Genomic DNA, 22552 nt, shown 5'->3' on the forward strand with positions numbered 1-22552 from the left:
AACCCTTGTTGCTTATCTGTTTTATGTATAGTAGTTTGTATCCGTTAATCTCACACTTCTAATTTATCCTCCTCCTCCCTTTCCCCTTTGGTTTCTATAAGTTTATTTTCTATAGAAAATAAAACAGTCTTTCGGTCTGTTTCTGTTCTGTAAATAGATCCATTTGTATAATTTTTTTTAGATTCCACATATTAAGTGGTATCATATTTGTCTTTCTAAACAGAGGTTAAGTTTTATTTAAATCTTTATTTCATTTGTTTTGCCTTTGAAATCCACACAAATGACAGTAAGAAATTATATTGAAATATAGATATGTTATGTGAAATCATTTTGAAGTCAAAGAAACTTTAAGATAATCTAAGTGATAGCTTCTCTTATGTCTTGACCTTTTTTTCCCTCTTAAAATAAAGATAGATCTGTAACCGAGTATGGCAAGACAAAAACTGACATCTTTTGGCTTTCATTTCATTACAATAAAAGCCAAAAATGCTGTTTTGTGTAACTATGTGGTTGGAAGACCTTAATAGAATGATCACTGCCTTTTTTGTGGAGAACTCTCTCTCCTTGTCTATCCCCAAATTAAATAAAATACTGGTTTTAGCTTTTGATATGAGGTAGCAATTTCCTCCAAATTCAGTAATTTCCTCCAAAGATACTTTTATAAATTCACAAGTGACTTAATAACTGATGATTTTCTTAAATGTAAGTTTTCTTCTTATGGCTATTGAGAAAGTATTTTAAAGTCCAACTTCCAATCTATTCCCAGTCAACTCAGTGAATTAGAAAATTCAGAAAAAAGCAGGAGGCATTTAAAAATTGTTTCTCATATGTGCCTTTCCACCAAATTTTTAATTTGTATTTTAATTTTCATTATAAATTTGAATTATCTAGATTTAAAACCATTTTCAGTTCTGGTAACTAAAATAATCTTTGCAGGTCTCAATATTGCCATAGGTTGATAAACAGGGGAGGTACCTGTTTAAAATGGAGACTGCAGGTTCTATTCTCAGATATGTTGACTGAGAAGTTCCAAGAAGGCCCCAGAATCTGCTTTTCTGACATACAGTTTCAGGCCATCCTTTGAGAAACACTGGTCAATGTACCCAGCTGAAGCTCCCAATACTCTGGCCACCTGATGTGAAGCGCTGACCCATTGGAAAAGACCCTGATGCTGGGAAAGATTGAGGGCAGGAGCAGAAGGGGGCAGCAGAGGATGAGATGGTGGGATGGCATCACCGATTCAATGGACATGAGTTTGAGCAAGCTCCGAGAGATGGTGAAGGACGGGGAGGCCTGGTGTGCTGCAGTCCACGGGGTCGCAGAGAGTCAGACACGACTGAGCGACTGATCAACTGTATCACCAAGTATGAGATACCCACAGCTCTCGCACAGAGCTGACCACAAAGCCGAAAACCACCGTGAGCGTGTTACATCACTTTAAACATAATTTATAACTTGTACTGATTGTGTCAGAACTTCACTTAAGCAGGGTGACAGTTTTTCCTTTTATCCCTGCAAAATGTTCACAGTGAATAAAACAATGTGCAAATGTAATTCCACTTGCAGGGCCCGCCAGGCATGACTGCTCCCCATCTGCACACAGTCTGGCACGGGGTTTCCGAATGAGGAAGTAGCTCAGAATACCCGAGTCTATTAGCTTAAATATTCCTAAACTGGATGTCTGAGAAAGCAAAGAATTCAACTGTATACAAAAGGTAGGATGATTTCATACCATAACCCATAAAATGACTCTAACCTAGAAAAAGATGTATTTGGACACATCCAGCAACACATCTAAAGAGCAAATGTTTATTTTTTAATTAGACAGGCTTTGATTTCTAATAGTCCATTAATAATTTATTCTATCATGCTATTGTTAGGGGACATAATTTATAATTTGTACTGATTGTGTCAGAACCTTATATCAGACTCAAACTCCCAACTTCTAACATGTTTCCACTAAATACAGTCTTATTAATTATACAGCAACAGGAAAGTTTCTTACAGAAAGCGATTAAAACCCCCCAAAAAATCAAAAGTGGTTGTTTGAGAACTCAGCTTTTTAAGAATTCCCTTTTCGTCTCATTTCAAGAGTAATTATTTTTTTAGATTTATCAAGTTCATTTTTTAAAACATGAAAGAAATGTAAGCACAGAACTAAACATCTGAACATTAAAGATCCAAAGTGTCAGCACCCAGCACCACCTCTTAATCTGTAGGACCAAACTGCCACAAATATCACTCATACCCGGGTGAACTTGGTTCTGAGCCAGGTAACTGCTTAGTATTCAGGACTGTACCTCTGTAACACATAAACTTTAATTTGGGGGTAAGAGGGATTCCCTGGCGGTCCAGTGGTTAGGACTCTGCCCTCTCACTGACAAGGGCCCAGGTTCAACCTCTGGTCAGAGAACTAAAATCATGTAAGCTTTGAAGCTTAGCCAAAAAAAAAAAAGTAAAATTTGGGGATGGGGAGCATATATTCAAGCTCTGCTTCACATTTCTTTTCAGCCCAGTCTGATTCTTTTTCCTTAGTAATAAATTAAACACAACTAATGTTCTCACCAAGACCCCCCTCTTGAGCACGGGCACTATGCCTCGCATGTTACATACAACGGCTCATTTAACGCACTAACCTTATGATATATGGACTGCTGCTGCCAACTGTGAAAGCAGGCAAAGGCTCAGTGTCTTCTCCGGGGTCACACAACCAGGATGTGGTGGAGTTGCGACAAAAAACCCCACCTGACCTTAAATTCCAGGCTCTTTTCTATGACCTCACTCTGTAAAGGTCTGTCTTCCACTGCACTACGTTTCCCTGTCTACACTGCCCTGCTCATTTTAAGAACACCTTCCTAGTACCCTCATTTTTGTAGTAATGACTTGAATCTGCTCAACAGCATTCTGCACAATCACCCTGCCTTTCCGAAGTGTCTGCTTTGTCCCCACACTGTGCTCAGTCTAGCTGCAGACGTGAACAGAGGCGCTGCCCTCGAGGGGCTTGCATTCCAAGCCATGGAGGTGGCTTAAAAGCAGAACAGGGTTTGCGTTGGGTTTTTTTTGTTTGTTTGTTTTTTTAAATGCTTGGCCCTGGTCCACTGCTGGCTGCTGAGAGTGTGACAGTGAACAGAAGCCTGGACTGAGGCCTGTGAGCAGAGACAAGGGACCCCTTTGGTCCACGACATGAACTGAGAGTTAATTAAGGACTCTTCACGGTGTTCACTGTGAGCCTTTCTCGGCACGAATTCCAAAACTAGAATTGTTTGTCTCTGCAAATTCCTGGCCACAAGCGGATTGAGTGCCTGGATCAGTGCTAGAAGGGAGATACTAAAAGGGAAACATTAAAGTAAAATCAAGTTTGTGGACATTTGAAAAAAAAATTTTTTTAACCTGTTCATAGTTACGATGCTGGCATCACCATCAAATCCCAAGTCCTGCTGTTTACTCCCTTGACTCTTGTCAACTCAAGTGGCAAAGATATAGCAAGTTCCAGTAAACACATGGCTCACTCTCATGCTGGCAGGAGTGCTGGAGGGGAGCTAGAAGGAGTGTCTATGGCCAAGCTTAGGCTACAGCCTTCATAGGGGCAGTATTCCCCACGGCCCAGCAAGGCAGTTACCAGTTATCAAGGGAAGAGAACCCTCAGGTAATAGGTCAGTGTAGGAAGCCCATGGTCATAAACGTCCGCATCTCCCCCCACCACTGCTGCTGCTGCTGCTAAGTCCCATCAGTCGTGTCCGACTCTGTGCGACCCCATAGACGGCAGCCCACCAGGCTCCCCCGTCCCTGGGATTCTCCAGGCAAGAGCACTGGAGTGGGTTGCCATTTCCTTCTCCAACGCATTAAAGTGAAAAGGGAAAGTGAAGTCGCTCAGTCGTGTCCGACTCTTCGGGACCCCGTGGACTGCAGCCCACCAGGCTCCCCCGTCCCTGGGATTCTCCAGGCAAGAGCACTGGAGTGGGTGCCACTGCCTTCTCCGCCCACCCCCACCACTAGCTCTTGGCAATTCCACGCTTTCTTTAATGAGAAGCCTGTTGCCTCTCTACCCACACCCCTGCCTTCCCTCAGAGGCACTGATTAAGAACGCAGCCTCAATTTGCAGCAAAATGGACGGACCTAGAGATGATCACAGTAAGTGAAGTCAGAAAGACAAATGTATCACTTATACGTGGAATCTAAAATATGACACAAATGAAGTTATCTACAAAACAGCAACAGACTCACAGACATTGTGAACAGATTTGCCAAGGGAGGAGGGAGCATGGGGTAGGATGGACTGGGAGTCTGGGTTAGCAGATGCAAACTGTTATACGGAGAATGAACAAGAAGGGCCTACTGTATAACTGAATCACTCTGCTATACAGAAGAAATAAACACACTGTAAATCAACTATACATCAGTTAAATCTTTTAAAAAAGAATATAGGCTTAATGACAATTGTCATTTCCACTTAGTGGATGTGCAACTGTGGGCAAGTTACCTGGGTTCCTCATCTCAAAATGGGGTGATCGAAAGTGGCTACCACAAGACTCGATGGGGATTATACAGGTGAAGCACTTGGCACAAAGCCAGGCATAGTGCACGTGCTTGATAAATGCCCGCTGTCCCTCGGGATACAGGGTACCCACAGTCTTGTCCACTCTTTGTCCCACTCATGTGACAGCTCCTGTATCGTTTATTCTTCTGTAAACCAGAGATGACTCTCTGAAGGGGGATTGGTTAAGAACTACACATTCTGGCATTTTCTCTGCTCTTTGCAGGGATCTATTCTTGCAGGATGGTCAACAGATGTTTTGAGTTTTTGCTTTATCTAACAAGGAAGAACCGTTTAAAACTCTCAGCAGACTCACACTTCTTTGGAATTCTCTCAGTACCTTACGTAGTGGAAAGCATTCAGTAAAAATCATTGTCAGGTCTGTTTTGATATGAAGGACCTTAGAATCTTTAGAAATGATCTTTACTGTACTAGATGAGAAAACAGTTTAGGTAGGGAAGGAGAAGGCTGCCCATGACGTCAGAGTGAGTTGTGACCCAGACAAGAATGAAACTAAGGCTTTTAACTCCCATTTCAGCACTGCTTCCGCCCAAAAGATACTGTCCCAAGTCAAAACACAGCTAACCAGCTTTACCTTTCTACATACCAAATGGTAAGGTCAGTGTCATGCTAATGTCATGTTTCAAGAGAAGCAAAATTCTGGGAATTCCCTAGTGGTCCAGGCGCTTTCACTGCCAGGGCCCGGGTTTAATCCCTGGTGGGGGGATTAAGACCCTGCATGCTGCGTGTGGTGCAGCCAAAAATAAAAGCAAATGATACTAAGAAACATATCCTCACTATGAAAAATTCTTCAGATACTAACTTTCTATATACAATGAAATAACAGAATGCTCTAGATAGTGAAATATACTGATTGCTAAGATTTGCAATGTTCTGTTTCCCCGCAAAATTCACATGTTGAAAACCTCACACCCACGGTGATGATATTAGGAGGTGGTGCCTTTGGAAAGTGCTTAGATTCAGGGCAGAGGCTTAATGAATGAGATTAATGCCCTTATAAAAGAGGCCCCAGAGAGCTCCCAGCCCTTCTGCCATGTGAGGCAATAACAAGAAGCCTGCAACCTGGAAGAGGTGAGGGCCCTCTTCCAGGTGGAAGACCTTGCTGGAACCTTGACCTTGAAGTTCCTATCTCCAGAACTGTAAGAAGTGTCTGCTGTTTATAAGTCACCCAGCCTGTGGCATTTTGTTACAGCTGCCTAAGAAGATGAAGAAGTCCAACTTTTGAAGAATAAGAAGTATTATGAAATGAAATACTCTGGCATCCTCAGTACGATTGCTCTTTCTATGGGCCAGAAGGTATCTAGAGAGCATTACTTTAGGCGATGATCACAATCCTGGCTTGTGTCACATGTCCCAGACTCTTAGGACAGCACAGTCCCCAATCTTCTCTTTGGACCAACACGCAATGTAAAGTTCCACCCAGATTCCAGTTTTTAGTAACTAAATAAAATCAGATAAGCATTTTAATTAAAAATAAACATAAGATGCAAACAACGGGGAACCCATAAAGAGAAGGCTCACAAGCTCACTCCCAGCAGCATCCACCCGCGAACTTAGAACAGAGCCTGTCAACAGCTGTAGTTGCGACACATTATCTGTCAAAGCCCTCCACATGCAGCCAAGGTGACAGCAGACCCAGCTCGAGCAGCAATGTAGATTCCACAACCAGAATCTTTAATTACCTATTTCCATGAAAGAAGCAAACGACAAGGTGAGTATCACAGATTTCTTTTAAAAAATTTGTTTCTAGATATTTTTTGAAGTCAGAAAACACTGAACTCAAACTCCTACACTTTATATGATTACCAGACTGAACCCTTTCGATGGCTCTTTTAATTCAAATAATAGTCAAGTATTGGATTATCACACTGATCTAACATGTGGCATTATAAGGGAACCCAAGATCTCGGTCATCAAGAAATAATCTTCCTGAAACCCTCAAGCGTGGTTTCAGGAAGATTATTTCATACTAACTTTCTTCAGTGAGTTCTGGGGTGGAAAAAGTGGGAAGATCTGGGGCTAACAGTTGTCCAAGTTACCAACAACTCCATTGACTAGAACTCAGAATCTCCTAAGCATTCCTATTAAAGTTTTACTGAGGAATAATTTATGAGAAGTCTGTGGCATGTTGTGAAAAAAAATACATCTGACATTTAAGACCATTTTATAACATCTCTCTTGTAAGAGGAGCTGGAGGTGCGGCAGGTTTCAGCCTCGCTCATGCCTGGGGGAGAGTTGAAGATTTTAGCAGTTCTGGGCAGGAGCCTGGCACTGCTTCAAAGCTCCGAGGCCTGGGCAGGCTCTCTGTACAACCTGAGGTGCTGTTGGGCAAACAGCATCTCCATTCCTATCTTGGGCCTCAGCACTGTTTGCCCTTCAAGGTTCCCCGCTGCCTAAGGAAACATGCGAAATATTTCTGTGAAGGACTGCTGTGTGGAAGCAACAGGAAATAAAGGTTTACTCCAGTGACTCCCTACTAATGCAGGGGCGGAGGTCGCATCTGAGAATCACAGTTTTCCAACTGACTTGTTATTTTTACCAGATGTGTTGTGCACACTATTTGAGAGGTGGTTTTGTTTTCTGGAATAAAGGGGACTTGATCATAAGCTATATTCTGGTTAAGCATTAAAAACCAGCCCAAATTCAAAGCGACAGGGAAGAAAGGAATCTCCTCAGAGACATGACTTTTATATTTTCTTAGGGTGTAAGAGATGTGAGACATTCATGTACTCTGTTAACTTCCTGAAGGAAGTAAAATGTCAGTTCTTAGAAAAGTCAACCTTTACCATCTTCTAATAAAGGTATTAGGCTAAAGAGACTTCACTGGACCAGTGTAACCCCAATATGAAAACTGGAGCCAGGGGCACCCTGAGAGGCCCTCATGACATCTCGTGCTTCTCCCAACCATTTGCCCACCTCCCACCACCGGCACCGTCTCCATTTGGATAAGGCCCCTATGAATAGAGCGCCCTTTCTTTCCACTCCTCCAGCCAAGCCTTTCCCAAGCTGCATCATATGTCTGAACGTTCCTCTACCTTCTCCTGGCCTTTCCCAAGCTGCATCGTATGTCTGAACGTTCCTCTACCTTCTCCTGGCCTTTCCCAAGCTGCATCGCATGTCTGAACGTTCCTCTACCTTCTCCTGGCCCCTTCAAGCTAAGCTGCCTCATTCATGCCTTTCCAATGGTTCCCATATCCCCCCAAAACATTTTCTAAAATGGGACAGATCCCCCAAAAGGATGGAAGACAGACCTCCATAGCCCCAACCCACCTAGACATGGAAACTACAGGTTTACATCTTTCTTGCCCATATATGTAATCTGCATACTTTTCTTATTAATTTATATATTTGTCCAAAGCACTATTTTCTCCCATCTGCTGGTTCTGGCTCAAACACGAGCTTCAGACAGCAGAGTCATCAGCTTCCCCACATGAAGAAAGACTGACGACACAGGGGATATTCTGCCTACAGAAGCGTGGAGCGGAACCCGGGGGCTGAGAGGCTGGCAGGGCAGTGTGGGTTTTGCCTCCATTTCCCAGCTGCTACCTCCGGGTAATATGCCTTGCCTTTATGAGCTTCACTTTCCTCCTCTGCAAAGTGTGAAATGGTAGGAACTTATCCTTGAGCTCAGTATGAGGGCTAAATGTAACATACATAAACCTTGCATACACGGAGGAATCTAAGTCCTGCGCTGACCAAAGCCACTTCTCCCAAACTCTGCCTACACCTTTTATAAATAGTTCACTTATTTAGATCTTCTTAAATTACCAGATTTGACTGTGGTGTGTTTCCTGCCAGGACTCCAATATGCTCAGTAAGTGACATTTTCCTTAATTCGTCTTCCCTTGCTCTCCCCTGATATTTGGCTTTCTACCCTGAGAAAAACTTGCTGCTTTAAAAAATATACAACCCTGTATTCTTCAACATTTAGTTACTCAACACCTTGAACACTGACATGATGTGTAAGTCTGGTTGACTCAAACCATAAATTGTCACCACAGTCAGCTTGACCCCTATTTCAAGTTTCTGAATTCCTCACAGATTGGCAGGGCCATAAAATCTCCAGCCTTGAGGGACAGATCACCTAGACCAGCATCTCCCAAAACGTGTCCCACTAAACACCACTGCCAGAGAAGTTAGTGGGTATGTAAAAGAAAAGGTATTACAGAATCTAACAAGTTTGCAAAGACTTTCCATGTGACCCTCAATGACACTTAGGCATCTGAGAAGCACTGTCATAAAGAATCCTGTTGAAATTCACTAAAACAGCATTTTACTAACTTATCTGGCCACAGAACCCCTTGCCCATTTCTATTCTTGGAGCATCCAATAACATCGTGCAGAACAGATTTCTAAAAAACACCCCAGGATGGGGAAAGAGGAAAAATTCACTTTCCTAAAACAGGTCAGTTATAAAAGGCAGAGCTGGCTTCAAACCCACGCCTCTCAGACCCCAAACCTCTGCTCCTCCCACCACAACTGAGGCTCGCTAAGTTCACTGCCCAGCAGAATCACCAGGCATGCTTGTTAAACTGCAGATGGCCGAATCCCACTTGGAATTTCTAATTCAGCAAGATCAGTGTGGGTTTCCAACTAGCTTTCAGGCAATGCTCGAAGCAGTGAGAACCCCTGCACTACACCCACCCATAGTGGTACAGGGGTGGAGAGGGCCTTGGCCTAGAGACTGAGGACCTAGTGGGGAAGCCAGGGCATAAACATGCGAAAACGCCTAAATGGCCACAAGGTTAATAGCCAACAGCTCGGCATACAAGGCTACATCAACCCACAAGCAAATCCAACAGCCCAGAGTCCAGCTGAAAAAACTAGACATCAGGAGCTAAACTAGATCTTAAAGGATAGGAAGACCCAAGTGAAAAAGGAGGAGGGGAGCATTCCAAGTGGCAACAATAATTGGTACTGCCCAAATATTTGTTTGTAGAGTCACAGCCTTTCGTAGCTGGAAGGGACCTGGCCTCATATCTCTGGAGAGCACCCTGGTTCTTACATTTGAATATGGGTGTGACTGCTATTTCAAAAATCCACAACAAAACACTTAACACAGATAGAGAAGCTCCTCTCCAAGTAAGTGATTTGGAGGACCCAGCAAAGGTCTTCCGCTCACTTAGCGTGCTCGTCCTCTCACCTGGTACCCAGCAGCCCACCTCCAGGACATTAAAGCAAGGCCCAAGGACAGCTGGCCACTAAGCCTGCAAGCCAACGGGCTCATTCTTTTCTTAGTGGGTGTGAAACAGTCAAAACTGTTCATTCTCCTGCAAGTGCCATTCTAATGGGGCTTTGAGGACATGCAAGTTTCTAGACATTTTCTTCACCCCCACCCTTCAAATAAAAGACTATCTGGGAATATAAGCTTCAAAAGTTGGCTACAGCAAATTTCCTCAAAGGAATGCCCAAGAGGGAAAATGCCATTCTCTGTGATCAGGTCCAGGGCCACGTTAACTCACGTGGCCCCTAACTCTGGTCCTGCGATGCTGTCCCTGGCTGCTGTTCCCAGTGAAACGGCAAGGCCCTCACTGGGGTAGGGATGCAGCAAGCCGGCCCTTCCCTCCTAACGTTCAGTGAACCTAAGACAGGGTGCAAGGGACACCAACTGAGACACGAACCGCCCTTCCAGTTAAGGCAGAGAAAACACGGGATAAATCAGAGGGCAAGTCCTGAGGAGAGTGAAGATGAAGAGCTGAAGGTGGAGGTGGTGATTTCCAGGGGAGTGAGGAAGCGGGATGCAGGAGAGGATGGCAGATGGTTCATGAGCACCTGCCCACTCTCTGTCTCCCTCATAAAGTCCTCTGTGGTGGATCAATGCTTCCATTTACAGAGGAGGAAACAAGTGACTTGCCCCAGGCCACACAGCAAGCAAATGCCAACATGGGGGTTTTAGCTCTGGCTTGTCTGAATCCAAATTGGTGGTCTTCGATGATGTAAGATGTACCGGTGACACAGACCCTGTGACTTCCAAAGTCAACTAAAACAGAGTAAGCGTATGCTCCAGTCTTTGCCAAAGATTGGACTTATAATTTAAAATACACTGAAATTAAATACATTTGAGTCAGATAGATATAGACACACACAAGCTATATATTTGCCTAAATGTAAAATGTTAAGTATTCGTTAAGTTCTACATTAGATATGTATGAGGGGAAAGTTTGGACCATTTGTTAAAAATTATCACCACTGGCAAAACATTCTGTGCCTCTGAAGGGGTTTGGACATATTAGTATAATAGCCTGAACTACAATCTTCTGTTTCCTCCTCCAGGATACTACACAAAAGCAACACAGAATGGAGGGAGGGAAGGGTGAACATTTCAGTATATTTAGGAGAGAAGGAACCCACAGATTCAAAAACTATATTATGGCTTCTGAAAGCCACTAGGAGTGGTTCAGAAACGTGCAGAGATAAGTACAGGATCCATGTGTTCCCACATCACACAAAATGATTAACATTACTAAATACATACAGACCTGTCTACATGCCCAGTACTGGTCTGTAAGCTTTACATAAATCAGTGTCTTTAATCATTACCTCCTACCTATGAGATAAATACTATCTTAGAAATGGGGCACAGAAGGATAAAGTAACCAAGACAAAATAGTTCAATAGTAAATGGAGAAAGTAGGATTTAAATCCAGGCCTTTGGGCTTCAGTGCCCACACTTATCAGCACTGAGACAGGTTGACTATCCTACAGCAGATGTACAAGATAACACTATACCATGATTTCAGTGGCAAAGGATTAAAACAACCTAAACGACGTTCCCAGGCCACTGTTTGTGTGTTATGACATCTATTCAATGGAAATAACAGATCATGAAGTAGCTCAAAATATAAGATGGAATGATTTCTGAGATGACGATTAAATAGAAAAGCCAAGTTCAAAACCCTGTGGACAGTATGTTGTCCTTTGTAGGAGGAAAACATACATACATACATATTTAAAATACAAAGAACATTTCCACAACAGTACACAAGAAACTGCTGCCCATAACTGATGCTGAAACAACAACAATGGAAGAGATGGAAGATTCACTTTTTACTACAAATCTTTTTCCAATTTTTGAATTCTGAACATGGTCATATCTCATCTATGTTTTTAAGGCAAACTCAAAAACAAAGATCGTTTGAAGAGAATCATGGTGAAACGTTTTCCAACCTAATTCGCAGTAGAAAGGGTAAGTAGAATATTCTGGGATAAACTATATGAGAAAAGAATCTAAAAAAGAATGAATACATGTATATGTATAACTGAATCACTTTGCAGTACACCTGAAACTAACAAACACAATATTGTAAATCAACGATTTACTTCAATAAAATTAAAATTTTTAAATAAATCATCTTAAAACTAAAAAAGAAAAAGGAAGGAAGGACGAATAAACAAAAAGTGATCAGAACAGTCTTTCTGACAATTTTCTATTCATTCCATAGAGAAGTGAATAACTTCCTGCAATTTTTCATAATAGAGATTCTGAAATGCTTAGAACTAAAAAAGAAAAAAAATGACACCATTCACTTTCTTCAACTCAGACTTTTGTTTCTTAAAAATGCAGTGGACACATAGCAATAAAGAATTCTTTGTACAGGTGGCAGTAAAAGGTGTTTCAATGCTTGGGTTTGGGGTGTGCATGACAGCACGTGAGAAATCCCTAAAAAAATAAAGATGACACAGGTAGTGACCCAGCACAACCACGGTGTGGGCAAAATAGAAGTGGGCATGTCACCTCCATGCCACTAAAGAAACGGAGTCTCGCATGGCCGACAAAGCATGCAAGGCATCTTGCTTTGCCAAATTTAACCAGGGACATTATTTTTAAGTTACTATAATTAGTTCACATTTGTCTATGAATCAGCCTTTATGAGGCAATCGTATCTAAGCCCCATCAGATGAAACCTGAGGCGACATCATCTCTGTTTATTATTTTGAAGAGAAAGAAAGGGTGCCAAGTTTCCTGCAACACCCAACTCAAACCCTGAAATTTGGAGGACAGAATGTCCCGTTGTCCACGTTTGAAGATAGGAATATATTTTCATCTAATACATCAGTCCCAGGTTCAGCTGGCAACAGGAAGGAACTGAATTCCAGAGGTCAAAAATAGGACTTAAGTATTAAAGCACCTTTCAGTGCTCACATAGGATCCTATTTATGTTTTAACCCCTTCCACTGCAGCAGTTCTAAGAAGTGTTCATGCTTGTGAACAGACGTGAAAATATTTCAATCTAAAGCTCTCTGCCTACAGATTGACAAGAGATTGGCAAACGTGAGCATTTTAAAGCTATTTTTACATTCCCTGATCCACGGCTTTCATAATTAAGTTTCTCACAAAGAATGAAGAGTTTCAACAGCAAATATAAAGGCAAGGGAAGGGGGAGTGTTCCTATTTAGCCAGGGCTTCTGCTGAATGAAACGGCTCATCTAGGGGGCTCTGAAGTCAGGTACATAAATACAGCAGGATCTCCAAAAGGAGCCCAGCCAGGGAGCAGGCAACACTAAGGCAGTGAGCATCCGGAAGAGGTTTAAATGGGCTACATTAAGTCCCAGGACCAAACTGGAGGCTCAATGCTGTAATTCACAAAGAACATCAGTTAGCAGCATGGCAGGAACACAGCATGTTTGAGTGAGGCCAGAAGGTACAGGAGAGGGAGAGCTGCTATTCACTTGTCAGAAATTATACTGAAGTTTTAATATTTTCACGTACGCCCATGTGTCCTTGACAAATACATACATATGCTCTTTTATGGCAAAGACCATGGGTTCCAGTTTTGATATTTACCAGCCAGATTCCCTTCAGTAGACCATTTTAACCAAAAAGAATTTCATTTTTTTCCCCTCGAACATAACAACAAAAACAAGCAACAGGGAATGATACCTGCCCTGTCTAATCTCACAGGAATTCTCTAAGAACTCAAGTGAAATAATTTTACAGTTTTTTTTAAATTCACCAAACATTTATATGACACTATATGCCAGGCACAAGGTGCTGGACAATTTTTACTTTTAACAAACTGCTGACACAGGTACTATTATTATCCCTGTTTGAAGGATAAGAAAACAGAGGCTCAATAATGTGCTTCTGGTTGCACGGCTTGGAGTGGGATCTGAGCTCTGGCAGACTCACTCTTTCCAGGTGAGGACTCCACAGGTGGCTCAGTGGTGAAGGATCTGCCTGCCAATGCAGGAGACGTGAATTCGATCCCTGAGTCAAGAAGACCCCCCTGGAGAATGAAATGGCAACCCACTCCAATATTCTTGCCTGAAAAATCCCATGGGCATAGGAGCCTGGCAGGCCACAGTCCACAAGGTTGCAAAGAGTCAGACACAATTTAGTGACTGAGCACGCACATGCAGACTAAGTCTACAGTATGTGCTGCTATACACTATACTATGTAGCCCATCATAATTATCATGAATTCCTTCACTTAATCCCAGTTTCACAAATGAGGAAAAGAATGCTCAGAGGTTAAGTCACAAGCAAGCCAAGATCATAAAGAATGCATGGCAAGGAGCCAGGATTTGAAATTGGGTCTGTGCCTCTCCGGACCCTGCACTTTCTTTCTTTGTTTTTCTTTTTATGTCACAAGGTAAGGAGATCTTGGTTCCTGGAGCAGGGATCAAACCTGTGGCCCCTGCAACAGAAGCTCACAGTCCTAACCACTGGACTGTCAGGGAATTCCCCAGACCCTGCACTCTTATTGAAGTTAAAAAATTTCAATCCACAAATATTTATTCAGCAACTCCTATGTTCTAACACACTTCTTTAAAATGGTAAGGAGGTGGTGGTGGAACCGAAAGGCTTTTGTTATCACCTCAGTACTAAACTAGCCCCACCCACACTCACCAAGTCCAGACCCTACTCACAGCAAGTGCCCAGTGATAGCTGATGCCACTGAGGATGAAGATGACGACAGGGGCATTTCAAGTGTTGGCACATAGCTTCAAAGGGGAATTAGACTGCTCAACCTGGAGGGGAAAAAGCCCTACAGGTCAGAATGCTGACAGTTATTAAGATGAACAGGTGTGACTGAGCTAACAGGTGGGACCTTTGTAGGTATTCTGTTAATTCCTACTCAGCTTTCAGCTCCAGAAGCCGGCTGACCAACTCATCCTGATCCTTCCTGGACTTCCCCAGCAGTCTCATGTCACCCAGGAGGGGTAAATATTAGGTTGGCCTTCCACCCCGACACCCCTGGTTCCAGCATAGGTACTTGCAAATAAAAGGCACTCACTCACACTGTGGATTAGATGCATGGAAGGAGCAGTGTTTTATTACTCCCAGCGCACTTGCACTCCACAAGAGTTGCCAAGCAGCAGTTCCCACACAGCAAAAGGACTATGTGAGAATCATTTTAATTAGCACTTTTATTGTTTGTATGCAAATGTACATTCCTAAAATGAGCCCTTTAAAGAGCTCTCCCCTAGGTTGATATCCCTGAGATTTTCCTGTAAATCCTTTTACATAGATAGTAAAGAGAAATTTCAATCTAGCTTGAATCTGTAATAACGGAGTTAAGGTGCTTTTCTTTACAGGAATGACAAGCCTAAAATGAGGGTGCCAGGACAGAGCTGCTTCTTGACTTACTCATCCCAAAATAGCAGGCACCTCAGAGCACTCTTCCAATACCCGGTTCCAGAAAAGTGACACACCACCCCCCCCTCCACCTGCATCCCCCTGGATTAGAGAGCCCTCAAAGTTATCACAAGCAAACTTTCCAGCCTCCCCTTCTGTTCCCTTCCCCGAATGTCCTGCTACAAGCTCAGGCAGTCCATTCTCTCTGCTGGCCCATTCCCAGTCTGTTCCCTTCCTTTGGTTCTGACCCAGGGGCTGGGCGGCTTTGGTTCTGTGCCTTAGCTCAAGGAGAGGCCCAGATGCTCCTTGAGAATCAACCCTGGCAGAGGGCTCCGTGGACCCGGCCCAGGCCTGCCCAGCCCTGTGTGGGTGTTCCAAAAAGTTCGTCTCTTGGGGAGTCAGGGTGGGAATAAAATTCTGGGTGGTCAGCATGGCTGAATCCTGCCGTGAGTCACTAACCCAGCCCTGTAGAGTTATACCAGGCAGCCCAGGCAGCCAGTCACCACTTAAAATTAGAGAGAACGTGACAGCAAGAAGCAAACTTCTCAGAAGGGCACACAGGGAAGGCAGAGGTTGCTTACCTGAGCTTGGAGGGAAAACTCCTGCAGTCCAAAAGGGTGGGGAGGACTGGAGTCAGGAAAGCCCTGGAAAGTTCTTTAAAGGGCTGCAAAGCACTGGGAATGCTCAATTTGCATGTCTGGGCCACAGGAGGAGGGAAGAGTTGATGCTGAACAAAAGGACAGTACTATCTGTCAGAAGATAAGTCCAGAGGCTAATGTCTGGAATGACTTAAAACACATGAGAAATGTGAATAACTGTGAAGGGTGGTTTTTTTTTTTTTTTTTCTTTCTTTCTTTCTTTCTTTTTTTTAACTTATGATCAGAACCAGAAGCAAAGCAAAGAAGTAACAGGCCTGCTTAGGGAAGGCAGTGTAATGTGACAGCAAGCAGAGAAACAGCTGCTGACCAGTACTGCGCACCTTCTCCATCTGAGAGATGGTTCCTCATCCAGGAAGAAGCACCTCTGGTAAGAGTGACTGAAAACTGAAGACAGGTGTGGAGCCAGGGGCAGAGCCACAGCCACTTTAAGTCAGGTCTTCAGGCTCAGATGAATCAGAGCCACAGAACTGACGGCCACAGTCGAAGTATCAGCAGATGTCAGACATGAATCACTTAATCCTTCAGAAACCTCTGAGAAAGGAATGGTGTTGAAAGAGGAGGAAGTGATTAACAAGAGGAAGGTTCTAGAAGATGCCCAGAGAAGCTCTAGCCTAGAGACTTCACAAGATCTGACACAGCTTCGCTAGGAATAAAAACCAAATTAACCATTCCCTTTTAGATTAGATTAGACTAATAGTTCAGTTGAGTGTCACTTGAGTCCCATGATGTCCCTGCAAACACCACTGAAGAAATGTGAGCAACTAGGTGGGTTTATATATAGACAATTGAACCACCAGGTCACACGCATGTGGATTTAGCCCCAACCTCTTCGTTTTGGACAAGAACATGTGTCTGGAGGTGATACAAATGAGGGAGGGACCATCACCTTGTAAGATGATAAAAGATGAATTTTCAAAGCTCACAGGTTATAAAATGAATCAAATCTAACAAAATGAAATTAAGGTGGAAACGTGAAGGCTACATCTTTTTGGAGGAAACTGGAGAAGGGGTAGTACTCTGGTTGACCACATGCTTCATGTGACCAACATCCTGAAGTGGTTACCAAAAACAGTAGCCAAGTCTTGGCTATCTCAGGGTCCTTATGATGAACCCCTCAGAGCCTCTGGGTAGGAGGTCCTTTGGCTTCAGCAACCAACCCAGCTCTGGAACCCCAAGAGAGCCCCTTCTCATGTAGGGAGTTCTTAGAGGAGAGCTCAGCTGTGGCTGGGGCTCAAGAGAGGCCCCCACTTGAGATACCTCTTAGGATACACCTTCAGGTAAGATGAGACGCTGCAGTGAGACGCTGACACCTTAGAAACACCTGCCAATTGACACCTGCTATCGTCAAGGCTGGTTCTGTCTCAAAGTGGTCATTCTCAAAACTGGCCAGCATAAGGACCACTGCTGGTGAGGGGATGGCTCAGGGAGGAGTGAGTGTCAGAGGCATTTCAAATTTGGTGACGTCCTTCTCACCCAGTGACCCTGACTAACAAGCCAAGATCCCTGAATGGAAACGCCTGGTTGGAATGCCTTCTTAGCTCAGTGAGACAAGCACCTCGGGAGTCATTTATTCCAAGGAAGGGGACATCCCTAAAGGAAATGAGTAGATGCTAAGCAGAGAATACAGCAAATCAAAAAACTTCTGACGCAGTCCAAACCCTTGGGTGATATACTTTCAGTTCAATACCTGGAACTCAAGACCAGCCCAGAGGGAATCCGAAACAGACTCCCAAGTGGCTGGGAGCCAAGAAGGTCTAAAGTGACTTCAGAAACCTCTAACATCAAAGACACTGGGCATGTCTGAAGCCAAAGGACCTCTGAGCTGAAGTAGGCTAAAGGGGGCATTGAACACCATCTAGCTCTTACTATTAAAAGTGGGAAGGAGAATATGGAGGTGCTTGTGGGAGGCAGTGCTGGAGAGTTCCCTAAAGTAATGAATTTGAAGACCCTGGTCTTCAAAGTACTTTTTCCAAAATGAGCATTTTTTTCTTCATGTACTATTTGGTTAGTTAACAGAGGAACCAAAAGGTTCAAACCGGTCAACCCATCCTTTGTGCTCAATGACGGGACCTTCCATTCCTGGAACTGACCCTGAGATACTTTGGACCGCGGGTGACGGGCAAAGAGTTCAGCTGATCCGCAGTGAACTGAAACCGACCTCACAAAACTGCATCATTCATGAACAGGCAGTAAGGGAACTAGCCACACCCCACCCTCTGTCCCGCCCAGACTTTAACCCTAAACAGAACGTTCTAAATCTCAGATACTGTCCAAAAGCTCAGAGACACGTTTTGGAGATGGAAAATACACAAACAAGCATTTTTAGACACTTCACCTAGTATCCCATACTCCAGGGATGAGTCTGGAAGCTGAGAGGTAACTGTCTTTCTCTCCCCCAAGGCGCGTCCTTTCAGTGCCCTGGCGGCTCTGCTTGCTCCAAGAAGGAAACTTCCACCCAACACTACCGGTCTTTAACACGCGCTAAGGGCAATCTGGAGTCAGGCGCAGGAGTGACAACAGCCAGGAGGGACAGGCTGAAGCACAAGCACTGAGTATTTGAAACCACAAGCCCTGAATCTGCAATTCCTCTGTTTACTTAGAAACAGTTGCTGATGCTCACCCCAAAGATAAACAAGGACAAACCCGGAAAGGGAAGGGGAAGCAGTGAGGTAAGAGCTGCTGTAAAGCTGGCAGCACGCAGAGGAAAAGCGCTGTCAGGACGCAGTCTTCCTCCTGACGAGAAGAATGAGATAACAGACTGCTATGAATAGTGATCAGAGGCTGTACCCGGGCGCGAAGCAGACGCAGAGACTCACCACCTTCACACACTGAAAAGTCATCCGCAGACTATTTGGAGGTTGCTATGCTAGAATGGAAAGAACACGGCATTGAAGTCAGAAGAGGTGACTGAGTCCCGGCTCTGCCTCGAGCAAAGCTGTGTGACATCAGGCCTGGCACTCAACCTCTCTGAAACTCAAATGTGAACTGTGAACTGTAAAATGAAGGAGTAAAAAATAAAAATAAAAAAAATAAAATAAAATGAAGGAGTAGATTTACACTAGCCAAGACATGCAAACAACCTAAATGTCCATCAGCAGATAAGTGCAAAAAGAAGACGTGGTGTATACATATGAAGAAATATTACTCAGTCTTAAAGAACGAAATGCCATTTGCAGCAACATGGATGCAACTAGAGATTATCATACTAAACAAAGTAACTCAGGAAGAGAAAGACAAATACTGTATGATACGTGGATTCTAAAATATTACACAAATGACCCTATCTATGGGAGAAGGCAGTGGCACCCACTCCAGTACCCTTGCCTGGAAAACCCCATGGACGGAGGAGCCTGGTGGGCTGCAGTCCATGGGGTCACTGAGGGTCGGACACAACTGAGCGACTTCACTTTCACTTTTCACTTTCATGCACTGGAGAAGGAAATGGCAACCCACACCAGTGTTCTTGCCTGGAGAATCCCAGGGACGGGGGAGCCTGGTGGGCTGCCGTCTATGGGGTCGCACAGAGTTGGACATGACTGAAGCAACTTAGCAGCAGCAGCAGCAGCAGCAGAACCTATTTATGAAATAGAAACAGGAGGCAGAGGGAGGGAAGGATTGGAATTTGGGGATTAGCAGATGCAAACTATTATATATAGGATGGATAAATGACAAAGTACTACTGTATATACAGCACAGGCAACTATACTCAATATCCTGGATGGAAAAGAATATATGTCTATAAGAAAATAGAATAAAATGAATGAGTTAGACTAGCTGCCATCATAGTTTTCTTCCAGTCCTTACATTCCATTATACTATTATATTAAATACTGCAGCTCAACCAGTCATGTCCCCTTCTACTGAATACCTTCTGTATGTCCAGTGCTCTGCTGAGTACTAGAACAGTCTTGCACTCAAGGAACCATCCAATCACTTATACTAGCAGCCTGTAAACAAGCTTCTACAGTATGCAGGGAGAGACACGCGGACAGGGCGAAGAGTCAGCTGACCCAGCATAGAAAGAGGGCAATCAGGAACAGCTTCCCAGAAGTGATGCCCAGGCCAGTAAGGGCAAAAGGAGCCTTATGTACAAAATGATCCCCAGAGAGGAATGGCCCAATAGGGCATGCATGATGGGAGGAGTTCAGAGATAAAGTAGTAAGAAAAGCTACCATCAGCACCCCAGAACTCCTGCAGTCCTCTGCTGTTCATCCTAACACCTCCCTATACAGCCACACTCTTTGGGTCAGCGCACGCCAACACAAGGCCAGTCCACCAAGCAACCATCCAACTCCTGCCCCCAGCCTGTCCCTCTTCCCCTGAGTCACATGGCCAAGCTACACCTGCTTCACACACAGGCTTCCTCCCCGTCACACAGCAGGCCTTGCTTTCAACCCCTGCTCAGTCCCTGGTGCCCAACCCACAGCAGCTGTTCCAAATAGTTTCCATCTTCCTCAGAGCCACAGCCACAGCCCACCCACCCCACTCATGCTCAGCACACCACCCTCCGCACCTCCTCTGCTCCTGGGAACGCCTGTCCAAGCGCTGCTCTGTAGCAACCTTTCTGCCCATCTGTCTCAGCTCCTTCCTGCAGAGCCCGGCCGAGCTGTGGGGACCTCTGCTCATCAATACAGAAGAAAGTAAAAGGAAATGGAAACCACAGTCATCCACTCATGCAGGCTGTTGCCGTGCTTCTGACCGGACTCTGAAACAGCACACTTAAGTGGGATGAGGTCTATGTGTGTACCCGCATGCCAAAAGGTTTTATGCAAATATTATTAGCTACTCCATAACCATTGCTTGAAGAAACAAATACTTTTTTTTTTTTTTTTTGGCAGTACCATTCAGCATGTGGGATCTGAGTTCCCTGACCAGGGATCGAACCTGTGCCCCCTGCAGTGAAGCACAGAGTTTTAACCACTGAACCACCAGAGAAGTCCCCAAACAAGTAAACAGATTTAGATGCTGAGTTGCAAATACACAGTATCTCCAGGCATGTGAACCAAGAATATAGTCTGCTGCTGCTGCTAAGTCACTTCAGTCGTGTCCGACTCTGTGCAACCCCATAGATGGCAGCCCACCAGGCTCCCCCGTCCGTGGGATTCTCCAGGCAAGAACACTGGAGTGGCTTGCCATTTCCTTCTCCAATGCAGGAAAGTGAAAAGTGAAAGTGAAGTCGCTCAGTCGTGCAGGACTCTGCCAAAAACATCCTTTGTATTAACACAATGGCAAGGCCTTTACCAACTGTTCCCTGCTTTGTTCCTACACACGGTTCATTTAATGCCAACCCAAGAAGCACTGAATCATGGTAGTGCCATTTAGTTCTGAAATACATTTCCTAAAAACACAATATAAATGCTTTAAATATAAAAAGCACACTCCTATAGGTTCCATATATTGTATGTATATTATACTGAACTGTATGTACAGTTATTTATTTTTCCATGTTCTTGGTGCCAGCATAAGCTCTCAGCCAATGGACAGCATAGCATGGCTTGAGCCAACTGCTGATCCAGCCCCAAGCAAAACACCGTAGGGCCTCTAGGGCACCGCCCTGTGTTAACATATTTACCCCACTAACACCTGTCTGTCACTCATTTATTTTTTGTTCTGGTCAACAATTTTGACTCATAATGGCCAACAGATGGTTTGCAACTGGTATTGGACCTGCTATCATGAAATAAAGGAAAAGCATCACCCAGGATTGGTAAATTCAAGTGTCTAAGAGACTGACCAGTGAACATGGGCCAGCTTATAGGCTAGGAGCACTGATCAATGGAAATACTCTGTAGAATGCCAGGAAGATAAATCCATCTCCCCACACCATCTACTAAACAGAGCTAGAGAACTCTCTCGCAAGGTCAGGGTGACATTGTGAGCTCCTGAGTACAGAACTCCTTACACATTGTTCTCTCCTGTTTATTCCAGGTAACCATGAGGAAGAAATGGCATTAGGAATCCTCCTCCATTTGACAGGGACAGAGTTAAGGGACAAAACAGGTGATTAAATAGTTAATTCCACTAGGGAATTGGAAGTAAAAATATATATATATATATTTATATATAATATATGGAAGATCCCTGAAGTTAATGATCACTCAGGAAAGCAGGGTTGCTGCTGCTGCTGCTAAGTCACTTCAGTCGTGTCCGACTCTGTGCGACCCCATAGACAGCAGCCCACCAGGCTCCGCCGTCCCTGGGATTCCCCAGGCAAGAGTACTGGAGTGGGTTATCATTGCCTTCTCCAAAAGAAGGGGTGCTTAGCAACAAAACCATGCAACAGAAGCACAAGACATGCCCCAAAACAGTAAGACAATGGTAGCATGAGACCCACATCCTACCCAGTGAGCTCAGTAAGTTAACGACCCCAGATCATGCTATCTGCACACATTAAAAAACAAATTTATGGAAAGGTGACATTTCAGTGTGAAAGACCCTGTCCATAGCCAGGACAGTATTAGCTTGATATAGAGACAAGAAAACTCCCCTGCTCAACCTCGAGGAGGAGCTAATGATGAAAGTGTGATGTCTACTCAAGAATGAGAAAGAAGGGGGTCTTCTCCCCCTCCCCACTTTTCCTTTGATTATAAAGGAAAGTTTTCAGGGTGTGGCACTCTCTCACCCCGATGGCTTGTAAGCTTCACGAACATCCTATTCTAATACAGCATTTCTTATCTACCACTTTGCTTCTCATTGAATTCTTTCTGCGCTGAGACATAAAGAACTGGAACTCCTCAGTGTTTCCTGAAACACCACCTA

General features: G+C 44.1%; 1 protein-coding gene across 23 annotated transcripts in view; it reads right to left on the minus strand.

Moving 5' to 3' along the window:
• SORBS1 (sorbin and SH3 domain containing 1) overlaps positions 1–22552 on the minus strand; it is a 236387-nt gene that overhangs the window by 140920 nt on the left and 72915 nt on the right. The window contains exon 3 of one of the 23 annotated variants that reach the window (XM_010832967.1): positions 14426–14527. The exons of the other annotated variants lie outside the window; for them this stretch is intronic. The gene's annotated coding sequence lies outside the window, so the exon portion shown is untranslated. The remainder of the gene's footprint in view (positions 1–14425; positions 14528–22552) is intronic. 23 annotated transcript variants of the gene reach the window in all.

Source organism: Bison bison, unplaced genomic scaffold (genome assembly GCF_000754665.1).
Source record: "Bison bison bison isolate TAMUID 2011002044 unplaced genomic scaffold, Bison_UMD1.0 scf7180017862979, whole genome shotgun sequence".
In the NCBI taxonomy this organism is placed as follows: Eukaryota; Metazoa; Chordata; class Mammalia; order Artiodactyla; family Bovidae; genus Bison; species Bison bison.